A 12883-nucleotide genomic window follows, 5' to 3' on the forward strand; every position below is an offset into this window, starting at 1 on the left:
TCACATTACAAAACGCTGCTGCTGCTGCTCCTGCTGATAAAAATAATGTACCAAGCACTGTACTCTGCTTTATATGTTACATCTTACTTAAATACTCCTATATTCTGCAGATGCCTGTTAGAGCATCGGATATTGTATGAGAGCATGTCAGTAACTCACTGTGTTGATCCTTTGCCAGTTTGCTCTCAGATTGATTTCCTGTTCTTCCCTTCCTCTGCTTCATATCATAAGGAGCTACATTTATCAGACTTCCCTGCTGACAGCCTTATGGCTGGGTTCAACTTATGGAATACACTGGAGGGATATTGAAGAGTGAGAAGAAGGGAGTAGACAGGGTGTCTCCCAGCTCTCACCTCAGCAGTGTCTCTAGTCACGGTGGTATCACCTGTGAGGCTCTAGCTCCCCAGGGACAGCCTTGGGTGTGCCAGCTTCCACAGGCTCCTGCAGCATTGCCTGCTCTTTTGGTTCCTCTAACCACAGAGGAGATTGTGGCTTCCCCTATGTAGCTATTATGATTCTCTGCTGGTTGCCTAATTTTTCATTGTTTGGCTTCTAAGTATTAACATTACCCAGGCAGTAAATTCCCTATATTAAATCTCTTCAATCTGAAATATCTGAAGTGGTTTCCTCTTTACCGGGCTTAGTCTAGTTCACTTGCCCAGGTCACACAGGTAGAAGGTTACAGAACTAGAAATTTAATCCATGTTTTGACCTGGAGCAGTGGCTCATGCATGTAATCCCAGCACTTTGAGAGGCCAAGGTGGGTGGATCGCCTGAGGTCAGCAATTTGAAACCAGCCTGGCCAACACAGTGAAACCCATCTCTACTAAAAATACAAAAATTAGTCAAGCATGGTGGCGGGTGCCTGTAATCTCAGCTACTCAGGAGGCTGAGGCAGAAGAATCACTTGAACCCAGGAGGCAGAAATTGCAGTGAGCCAAGATCACAAGAGAGAAACTTTGTCTCAAAAAATAAATAAATAATTAAAAATATAATAAATTCACGTGTTTCTAACTTCAAACCTATATTCTTAACCATTATATTGGTGTTCTAGAATTTACATTTAAAAATAATTAAAACGATATCAGCTGTAAATCTAGAAGTATGAATTTCAGTATTAAGTATCATGTCCATTTGGTGGTTTGATTGCAGCAAAACTTAAAACCATGAGTTGCAGTGTTGAGTCATCTTTTTTTTTTTTTTTTTTTTTTTTAAATCATGGAAAGTCTAGAGTTTCTCTCTTAAACTGTGGGTTGTATTTTGCCGTTGAAAGTGTACTCTGAGTTCCAGCAGCATCAGGATCACCTGGGAGCTTTTGAGAAATGCATAATCCTGAGTCCCATCAGAATCCGTGTTTTAACAAGATTCCCCAGGTGATTTACAGACATAATAAAGTTTGAGAAGCAGCGTACTAAAGAATGTGATTTGAGTGAAGCGTAAAGATCCTAACAATTTAAAAGATAGCACCATAAAAAAGTTGTTTGTGAGTCTAAGTTTTCCACGTGTAAGTCACTGTGCTTTAGACTTTAGCTCAGTTTACAAATGAGCTGTCTTCTAAATCCTATTTATTAGTATGATTTTAAAATTCATTTCCCCATGAAATTCTGTTATGAATCTTGGTTAGGTTTAAAGAACTATGATGTGTACCTATGATAAAGAACTATGATAAAGTAGAAGAAAAGGCTCTTTACTCTTGGTTACAAGGCCTATTCTAGGCACTATAAATAGAATATAGGCACTATGGAATATACATATATATGCATATGTGTGTGTGTGTGTGTACATATTTTTTTTTTATACCGCCAGAGTTGGGCTTTGGCATTGTACCACTCCATCCAGATTGCCTCTCTCTGCTTCTTCATGCCTTTCCAAAGTGTCAGCCCACTGTGGACCTCTACCCGGGCCCCAAAATGCTCCAAAATGAAATAATACCTTGCCACCTGCCTTCATCATATCCTCCATTTCCCAATACAGGCTGTTTTAGCAATGAGTTATTAGTAGTGTAATGGGCTTTAATTTTAACTAATGAGTGGATAACTAGTCATTTAAACACCCTCAGAGAAATTTCATATTTTTAATGGGATGGTTGTTAGCTCATTAAATCTCTAATTTGTGCAGTTTCAGCTAATATAGTAAAGAAAATGGCAACAAGTTCAGCCATGTCGAGGTGATGTGGTGAGGGGCCAGCTTTCCACAGGGAGCATACCCTGGCCATCAGCCCCCATTTGCTTTCCTTGATAGCCGAAGCTTCTTTCTTTCTACAGCTCTAATTTTGTTTTGTTTTGTTATTTATTAAAAAGTGTTTCCATTGGAGGACAAGGATTTTTTGTTTAAATATGTGGTTTGATGAATAAATCAGGATTGTCTGTGATGTGAAAATCATTTGATTCTCTGCTATATTAGTTATTCTTTACTATGTAACAAATCACCCCAAACTTAGTGGTTTAAAACAACAAAAAATTATCTCACAGTTTTCGTAAGTTGATTGAGTGCTTCTGAGTCAGGGTCTCTCATGAAGTTGCAGATAAGCTGTTGGTTGGGCCAGCGGTCAACTCCATGCTTGAGTGAGTGGAAGATTCACTTTCAGGTTCACTCAAGTGGTTGTGGACTGGCCCCAATTCCTCACCACATGGACCTCTCCATAGGCTGCCAGAATATCCTCATGCATGGCAGCTGGCTTCCTTCAGAGCAAGATCCAAGAGGGAGAGAATGTGAGACAGCCCTCCCAAGACAGAAGCCACAGTCTTTTTATAACTTAACCTCGTAAGTGACATTCCATCACTTCTGCGTTATTCTGTTGTCCAGAAGCACTAAGTCCAACACACACGCAAGGCAAGTTCCACCACTGGAAGAGAAGGATATCAAAAACAATATGGACATGTCTTTAAAACCACCACACTGACACAATAAGTTGATGCCCTGGATACCAGAACTTTTGGCAAGACTTGAGTTCTATAGTGTCTATGCCTCTGTGTATGCCAGTATTGGAAGAGAGCACTAACAGAGGAGTCAGAATGCTTGTGGGCAGTCCCAGATCCTACATTTACTAGCAACAGGACTTTAAGGATGACCTTAAAAAATAATAACAGCAATCAGAATTCTTACTTTAACTTCCTTTTCTGGAAATTGAGAATACTAATATGTATTCTGCCTGGTCTCACATATAAGGGATTTTGTGATGCTTTAATAAGATAAAATATTTGAAAGTACCTGGGAATAAGCCAGGTCAGCATCATGGCTGTGATTGGTTCATTCCATCTTTTCTTTTTCTTGCATCATATCTATCTGTCTCAGGATTAGCAGAACACTATAAATTCTATTTTCTTCTTTGGATTGGTGGCTGCTCCTTTTAGATTCAACAAATGTAACCTATCTGCCCCACCGTTTCTTAAAACTCTCTCCTAATCTTTGTGATTTGGTTTCTAAGAGCTTTGGCTATTGCAAATCCTACAAAATAATGTGCTTATGAATCTTATGCTACATCCACAGATGGCTCCAGGGCTTATTTTGTGCCTCATCCTTGGAAGTCCTTTCATTTCCCATAGTGAACAAACCACATTGAGCTTTTATCCTGTTTGGCAACTTAATGTTTCTTTCACAGTCCACATTAGATGGATTCTAGTAATGAAGTCCTTTGCCCAACACCCAACTTCCTTTTATTGGTTGGTCCTGTAGACTTATCAGGGTCTGTGGTTACAGGAAAATCCACCACTAATTCTCATGGACTGTACTTATAGTCCTTTGTCAGTGCATGTCTTGTGCACATAATTGTGTATCTCCTGAGTTCTTTGCCTCCTCTGCTAACCTATTTTCCTAGACAGTCATATTCCTATGTGATGAAGTGAAAAAAGGACACTTCATCACAGACCAGAGACTTGACAGACCAGAGACAGACAGACCAGAGACTTGAATTCTGTTTACTTATTAACTGTGACTCTCAACAGTATTGGTAAAATGGGTCTCATAGCATCTACCTCAGAGTGTGATTGTGAAAATTTAATGAGTTATTCATAAAAACAACAGAACAGGGAAAGCCGTTGGAACTCTACCTGGCACATAGGAAGGGCTCTGAGCATTTGTCTCTTCCTGAATGTAAGACTAAGGTGTAGCAAAAAGGACAGCCTGCATCAGAATCTACAGGGAACCTTTAAAAATGTGAATTTTTGAAGCTCTCCCTGAGAATCTCTAGGGGTAAAGTTAGAGAATGTGCACTTTCGATTCCTAGGTAGTTCTTATGGACAATAAATTTGAGAATGACTGCTTCTAGGGAAATGCCCTGGGCTCATGGGTCCTGGTAAAGACATTCATAGATAAGCAACATTTTTATTCTTTGGGTCAAATTGTTCCAAGGAGAATAACAAACAGGCTCACCATGATAGATGCTATTTTACTGACTGAGGAGAGATAATATACTTGCAAGATGGGGATGTATAACTCCCTAAAGAACTGCTTTCCCTGTCCAAGGTAGAGGTTGACATAGTACATAGGTTTCTTTCTTTCCAAATTTCCTCTGGCATCTCTCCTCACTTTTTCTTATCTCTCTCTCTCTCTCTCTCTCTCTCTCTCTGTTTAAAGTAGTATCTACCTAAATATACCTTGGCTATCCAATAGTTCCATTTTCAATGCATTTTGACCTTATTTGCCATCTAACTCCGAGTATATTATGTACATTTTTATTGACTTTGGACCTGCAGAACTTTTTCTATTTAAGTCTATTTATCATAGACTTAAAAGCTGCTTCACAACTTTCCTGCTGTCACCAGTATTATAAGAAAATGCAGACTGCCATAATTGGGTCCATATTTCATAAACCCTTTCTTTTTTTGTTCTTATATTGTTGGTTCCAAGCAGGCTGAAGCATTTTCTTACAGAAATGGATGGAAAGAATCAGTCCTTCAGAGGGAAACTCAAGGCTCAGAAAAAAATGAACAGCTTTTTACTCAAAACTCGTGATGCTACTTAGGGTTCCTTAGCTCTATGCTTCAATCACTTCACCTAGACTACTGCCCCTTAGCTAAGAAAATCAACAGAGAATGATGTGTTTGAAACTTGACATTTAGGGAGGACTTGTATCAGGAAAAGGACATTTTACAGGGAGAAAACAGTGCATATATGTAAGTGGAAGGAAATTTTTTTCTTTCCTGCAGAGGATATAGCAAACTGTGAGCCTAGCAATGTGATTAGGTGTTTTATGTATGAAATTAGTAGAGAATAAGGGGAGAATAATTTTTTGCCTTGAATGTTCTGGTAAGGCATTTGTAATTTGTAAAGCAAATAAATCACAGGTTATAAACTCAAGTAAATTGGAAAGAGGACGGTGGATTTATAGTCAGAGGAAGTGTGTTCCAATTCTAACTCCAGCAGTTAGTAGCTGGCCTGTCCTTGGGCGTGATATTTAAGCTTTCAATTTCCTCTAGTGAAGAATAGTGATAATATTTATTAACGAGTTGTTTTGAAGATTAAAGGAAGTGATATAAAAATAGCTTTGTATAATCACAAGTAACTTTTTTTTCCCTATTCTGTATATATTATATATGCATACAAGACATTCAATAACTTTATCCCTAGGAGAAGAATCTAGTCTTTTGTCTCTCTTTCATCCCCTCCTTACCCTTGAGATGGATGTGCTTTTCCTAGCATGACGAGGATCCCACCTTCCTGGGTCTGTCCTGGTGAATCCTCCTTCTATACTTTGAAGTCACAATCTTATCTCTTTTCCTCCTACCCGCTGCCTGGTCTTAGCTAGTTTTTGTAGGGGGAAGCATCAGCTTTGCAAGCAGGCTTCCAAGATTCCACTTAGGTCTGTTGTTGTTTTTGTTGTTTATGCATCCTTGTTTCTTATTAGTGTAGGCCAGTAAGGAAAGAAAGTCCTTGCAAAAGTGAACAAAGGCACAAAGAAAAGAATGTGATCAGTATCACCAAATAGCACCTCATTGATTGCCGATCTTACACTCTGCACAATGTTCAGTTTGAAGTAATAAGTCAGTTAACTATAGAAAGCAGTTGAAGATATCAGACTCTAGATGAATGATCAAAGGAGATTGAGGATTTGGGACCATCAGAACTGTGGTGATAGCAGAAACCACAAAGCATTTGTAGTTTGTAAACAAGCCCATCAAAGAATTGCCAAAGACTTGAGGCCAAGAACTGATTCATATGCCCCAGAAATGGCAAGAAAGAAGCAAAAGGTCCAGGTGATTATGATTAAATTTAAGTATTTCAAGAAGGAAATACTGTCATCATGTCATGGTCTTCTTACTCCCTTGGGTCCCTTGGGTGACCATAATTTGCACATTTAGGAAGGTAATAAGAATTGTTAATGAAAGGAAATGATTTAAAATGTCATTTAAAACTCGATTACCATTTCTCTTAAATCATTTTTTATTTGAAGACACTTTTGCATAAAAATGTCAAAATGCATGTGTTTTATCCATGTGTTTGCCCAATTACTAAGGATATGGGAAGAGTGTGGAGATGGTATCACCTTAAGTGATTCTCTGCTTATGTAAGGGAAGCAAATAGAATTAGACTTGTCAATGTGTCATTTAGAATCAGCGTTAGTTTCCTAGGCTGCTACAACAAATTGGGTGGCGTAAAACAAAATAAATGTACTCTGTCATAGTTCTGAAGCTTAGGAGTCTTAAGGAAAGGCATCTGTAGGGCTCTATTCCCTCTGAAATCTCCAGGGAAAAACCCTTCCTTCCTTCTTCCTAGCTTCTAGTGGTTGTTGGCAATCCTTAGTGTTCCTTGACTTGTTGCTACATTACTCCAAACTCTGACTCTATTGTTACATACCTTTCCTCCCACTGTGTGTTTTCACATGGTCTTATGGGATACCACTTTTTGGCCTGAGGGCCCACTTTAATCCATTATGACCTTATCTTAACTAATTTTGTCTGCAAACACCCTCTCTTTCCAAATAACGTCACATTCTGAGGTTGTTGGCAACATTCATATTTTGGGATAATATTCAACACATTCTAGAGCCTTTTATTTGCCCCATGCATATAGAATATAGATAGTGTAATGTACGGAGCTGGCCACTTTGAGACAAATCTGAAAAATCCACCTAATACTTCTTTCCACTGAAGCTTCCGTTCCCACAAATATACTTGGCCATTGAGTCTCACGCTAAACACTGGAGCCTTGTTTGTGTATCTGAGAAGTTTGTCTTCTGAAAACTAGAAATACAACTTTTTTTTCTCAAATAGTAGAATGTTTTTCTGGTTGCATATCAGCAGGATGTATAGTGATGACAGACAGAATTCTGATATATGTAGGTCCTTTAAACGCCCTTAGAAGATGTGTGTGATAATTAATCCCAGTGGCAGGTATAACACAGCCTTATACCATACTATAACTGCTATTTATGAGATTTTGCCAAGGTATTACTCTATACATACCAGAACAAATCAGACATAATATAAATCAAGTTCTGTTCTTTTAAGTGCAACAAACTTGAATTTAAACAACAGATGGCTTCAAATAGTTTTCTAAGATCAGACCTAAAGAATAATTAGAAGGATTAATCTGGTTAATACTAACAAGCTTTTTAAAATGTAAATGGACTATTTTTCAATGAATAGAAATTCATTTGAAAAATCTGCCAACAGATGAAATACTGGATCTTGGAAAGCTTTAGGAGGTCATCAATTTGTAGAGAGTTGCAGTTTAAAAAAAATAATGATTTTGCATGCACCCCAAATTTTTTTTATAGCTCACTGATTAGGGAGAAGAAAGGATGATTAACATTTTCTTTTCAGTCATTGTAAATAGAAAAGTAAGTAGGTTCTTTTTGAGACTCAATTTCTTCTTTTACAATAGGGAAAATAGTGCCTATGGTTTACAGAGATAAATCACCTTACAGAGATATATACAGATAAATGTAGAAATTACATAGAACTAGACATATGCAAAGTAATTGAGTGATCAATAAGAATGAGAATACAAGAGTAGAGGAAATTATAGAAAATTATAGGAAATGGCAAAAGGTTTTCTATACCATAAGCCTTGTTCTTTGGTAAGCGTCGGTTATATAATTCAAGTTCTGCATATTTTTTCAGAGATATCCTATTGAGATATCAAACTCAACATATACAACATGCATCTTCTTATCTTCTTCCTCTGCCTATCATACCTTTTGTTTCCCCATTATTTCCTTGGCAGCTCCAATTCACCCAAGGTTGAAATCCTAGGAGATCTTGAAAGCTTCCATCCTTTCTTCCTAAATATAACCTCTGATTGCAATTTCCCCCATTATTTCTTCCTAATTTTCTCACCTATTCCCCTTCTACTCATCCCCACTTCAGATCCCATAGTTAGATGTATTACCTATATTAAGGAAATTATTGTTTCTGCTTTTTAATACAATTAACAGACCAGGTAAATTCTCTTAAGGCATGGTTGTGGCCTGCATGTTACTATTGAAATATATTTAATTTCTATATTATGTTGCTTAGTTGTTTTGCTTTTTAAGTGGCTAGTGCCTTTCTATATCCTATGTTTAAACTAAATTATTCTAGCTGTCATTCTGTGAATTAACACCATGTGTTACTTCTTTTAAATTTATTCACACAATTTTCTCTGAAACAATTTCCCTCTTATTACAGTTACTCAGCAGAATTTCTGTGAACAAATAGTCATTTCTACAACTGGATAACACTGAGCTATCATAGTGTCATTTGACCAAAGTCAACAACTTATGTCCATGTGACCCTGTAATAGACTGCAATCATGCTTTATCTGTCTAGAAGCAAAGCACTTGCCTATTTAAGAGCAATCGCATTGTGGATCCTGGTAAGAATCAAATAATTACTTTCTGCTTTGGTAGCTCAGGAAGCTAAACATACAACAAGCTTGGTGGTGTTTACCCCCCATGAAGCTTATTTAGGTTCCTGTGTTTCTATAGGTTCCTATTAGAACTTATTGGAGCTAGCTCTCCTCTGAATTCTATAGTTTTGTGTCCTTCCAACACAATCCTTTTTCTTACTTGTCAGATTAGTTTGTGTTTCGTCAACTATAACCTATCAAGTGGTATCAAAAAAAAGTCTGAATAGCAGAATCAGAGAATGTTAGTAGGTGTTAGTAGATGTGGTATTTGATCTGGGCCATGAATGATTGAAGTGTGCTTGGAGGAATATATATATAGTGTAATTAATATAACATTAGTAGTTACACATTAATATAATCCTTTTGGTAGTGACAATTATAGAATGGTTACTATGTGCTACGACTTTTATTTTGCTTTTAAATTTCAAAATAACTCTTTAGTATATAGCAGGCACTGTTAGTTGTTACCAAATTCTCACTTTGACATCATTTTTTGTTCTTATTGTTGTGGTTTGTTTGGTTATGGATTTTTTGAGACAGTCTCACTCTGTCACCTAGACTGGAATGCAGTAGCATGATCCCAGCTCACTACAACCTCTGATTACCGAGTTCAAGAGATTCCCTTGCCTTAGCTTCCCCAGTAGCTACGATTATAGTCACATGCCACCATACCTGGCTAGACATCATTTTTACTAAAAGAATTCTAATTTTCTTTAGGGTAGCAATGCACTATGCACTCAGCAATTTTTTTTTTTTAATTGGTTTTTCAGGTTCCTATGCCACAATGTATAACCAGTGGGACTTAAGTAAGTCTCTTGAGTGGGGTAAACTTTTCAATAAAAATACAAAGTCTTATAAAGGGAAGGATTTTGGTTCATTCTCCCTTGTTTCTTTTTCAAACTCAGAAGCGATGCTTAGTGATAAAGGAGCTATCCTGAAACCGAGGGTGAAAGCTACATATCAAGAATGGTGGAGCAGAAAGCTGGAAGGAGCATGGGTCATTAGCAATATGCCATAGAGCCAGGCTTTAGCTGCCCGCCTCTGACTTCCTATGAGATAAGAAAAACAAGACTTACACAGGTGGAAGAAATTGACTTAGGTATTTTGTTACTTGTAGCCAAATGCAATCCTAATAGTAACAAAGTGATCTTAAATAACTTGCTTAAATAAAAATCTCTCTTTACAATAGGAAAGTCTAGATTTGAACCCAGGTATTTGTCTATGAGGTCCATGTTTATAACCAATGATAAATCATTTTATTCAAAATGAGATACATTAATGATTTTTTCAAAATTCCCAGCCTTTCTAGCATAGCCAGTTGAAACCTCTTAGAAGGCATTTTTTCCTCCCAGTAATTAAAAAAAAATGTCTGTACTTTTGAAATTTTGTGTAGGAATACTAAAATTTCATCAGGTTCTAAGAATTTTCAATACCGAGTATAACTATAAAATAATGAATCTTTTAAACCACCTGATAAAATTCAAAAATCCAGAGGAGCATGTCTGTTCAAAGCTTGCACCCAAGGAGACTCCATTCTTTTCTCTGCAATGCTTCTCTCCATTTCTCAAGCCCCCTGAGCAGTCCTGCTTGAGAAGTGACTACAGAATCAGCCTGTTGGCCTCGGAAGAAATTGGTTTCATGGCATCATTTTAAAGTGAAAATAAAATGACTATCTGCCTTCTTTGCAAATTTGATTCCACATTGCTTTGAAGGGTTTTAAAAATCAAATTATCAATAATATACTGAAGATTTATTACAGTTTGACATAATAAAAATCACAAAATACCTGGCCTCATCGTCTCTGCTTCCCAGCATGTACCTAAACAACTTTTGCTCCAGACACACCCTTCTTCCTATCCTTGCCCCTCTCCCTCATTGCCTTCTTTCACAACCCACCCACCATGCTCTTTCCTCTCCTTAAATGTTTTTCCTCCATTCCATCCATGCCATCTTGGTGAATCTCATTCAATCTACTTGGATGAAAGCTTTCTAGTTTCTCCCTCACCCTATTTAGATCCTGTGTCCTGTGCTCTCCTAATGCCTTCTACATGCATATTTGGGTCTACTATTAAAGTTACTTACATGTGTTTTGCACCTCTTCCTGCCTTGTAAGCTCCCGTAGACCATCATAAAGTTAAGTAGGATGAGGGTGAAAGGAGCCCGAAACATTTTCCTGTCCAATCCTTCATATTACAGATGAAGAAACTGAGCCTTGAAGAGGTTAAACAACATGCTCAGGTTTTCACAGACAGCAAGAGTGAGGGCTGTTTTTGGTTCCTCCAATTCCAGTGTACTTCCATTATATCACATTTGCATTCCACACAGAACCAAGCACAGAGGTATATTCATAGGACATAGTCACTTATTTTTGGTTAAATTTGCTACTAGGAAATTTAACCTAGTAGTAACTAGGAAAATTAAAATTGGCAACTAGGAAAATTAAAATGTCTAATGGTAATGACTTTAGGGGAGCTATGCACAAATGGGAGCTTTATACCTTGATGAATAGAATAAAAGTAGGTATAAACAGTTTGGAGAAAATGCAGTAGTAATTAGTAAAAATGAAGGTATTCATTTCTCAGAAGCTGGAAATTTCATTCCTAGGTAATGATAGTTCTAGGAAAACCCCTCAATAAGTATACAAAGAAGACAGATACAAGAATGTTTACAGCTACAAGTGTTTGTGGGAGCAAACTACTAGCTATCATCTAAATATATATCAATATGAAATAGTATAAAAATTGTGGCCTATGAAAAATTTAGTTGCTATACAAGATGAATATCAAATAAGAAGTCACCTCTCAATGTAAATAAATTCACCAAACATGATATTGAGTTAATCCAGCAAACCTGGATCGTACTTGATCATACATATAGTATGATACCATTTTGATACCATTTATATAAATACTTAAACTAGAAAAACAGTATCATATATTACTCAGGGTAACATAATATGTAAAAATATAAATACATGTGTGAGGACAGTCGCTTTCAAATGTAGAAATTATTGGAGATAACTACAGAGAAAGTTGATGAGGGATATTTCTAGACCCCAGCATCAGTAATCAATTTTTGTTTGTTTGTTTTATTTTTTGTTTTGAGATGGAATCTCGCACTGTCACCCGGGCTGGAGTCCAATGGCTCAATCTCAGCTCACTGCAACCTCTGTTTTCAGCGTTCAAGTGATTCCCCTGCCTCAGCCTTTTGAATAGCTGGGATTACAGGTGCGCGCCACCACACCCAGATAATTTTTGTATTTTTTTTGGTAGAGATGGGATTCACCATGTTGGTCAGGCTGGTTTTGAACTGCTGATCTTGTGATCCGCCCACATCGGCTGCCCAAAGTGCTGGGATTACAGGCATGAGCCACTGTGCCTGGCTAGTAATCAGTTATTTTAAAGCTTTGTGATTGGTAAATGCATGCTCATTCTATTTTTCTTTATACTCTCTTCGACAAGCCTAACATTTCATAATAAAGTTTGAAAATTAATTTTAGAAATTGGCTATACCACTATTTGGAGGGCAATTCCAAAGGGAAATATCCAAGTATGCTCTGAGTGATATCAGAATAAAGAACAGAAATATAAAACCAATGAGGTGACTATTTTGAAGGTAATGGTAGTTACTTGGATTTATATTTTTTAAATGTTTGTTAAAACAATCCACCCCATTTTCTTGTACTAATGTTTGTTTTATGCCCAATTAACTCTGAACAAAAAACTGCCTTAGTGAAATATGGACAGAGAAATAGAGTGACATACAAGAATTCCAAGAGCAAAACAGACACATGGAGAGTGCCAACTGGTAAATCCTAGATTCTGCATTCAGTAGACAGTATCCAAATGCTTTCTGTATCATACTTTTTGTGATTAGTGCTGGCTATGCCCAGAAAATGTCAGGGTCAAGGGAGATAATCCCTTGATTGTACTTTTTGGATTTCTTTATAAAATTTTAGTTACTAAGAGGATGATGTTTTTTAAGGTAAAAGACAGTTCAGAGAACATCTTGTTTCCGCCTTTAGTTCACAAGCAAAGATGCCTAGATGCTAGGT

At 37.1% G+C, this 12883-nt stretch overlaps 1 protein-coding gene across 4 annotated transcripts in view; it reads left to right on the forward strand.

Annotated features, from left to right (window-relative positions):
• Window positions 1–12883, forward strand: part of KCNIP4 (potassium voltage-gated channel interacting protein 4) — a 1202281-nt gene that overhangs the window by 609512 nt on the left and 579886 nt on the right. The gene's annotated exons all lie outside the window — the stretch shown is intronic.

The sequence above is a fragment of the Callithrix jacchus genome, chromosome 3 (genome assembly GCF_049354715.1).
Source record: "Callithrix jacchus isolate 240 chromosome 3, calJac240_pri, whole genome shotgun sequence".
NCBI classification, from domain to species: domain Eukaryota; kingdom Metazoa; phylum Chordata; class Mammalia; order Primates; family Cebidae; genus Callithrix; species Callithrix jacchus.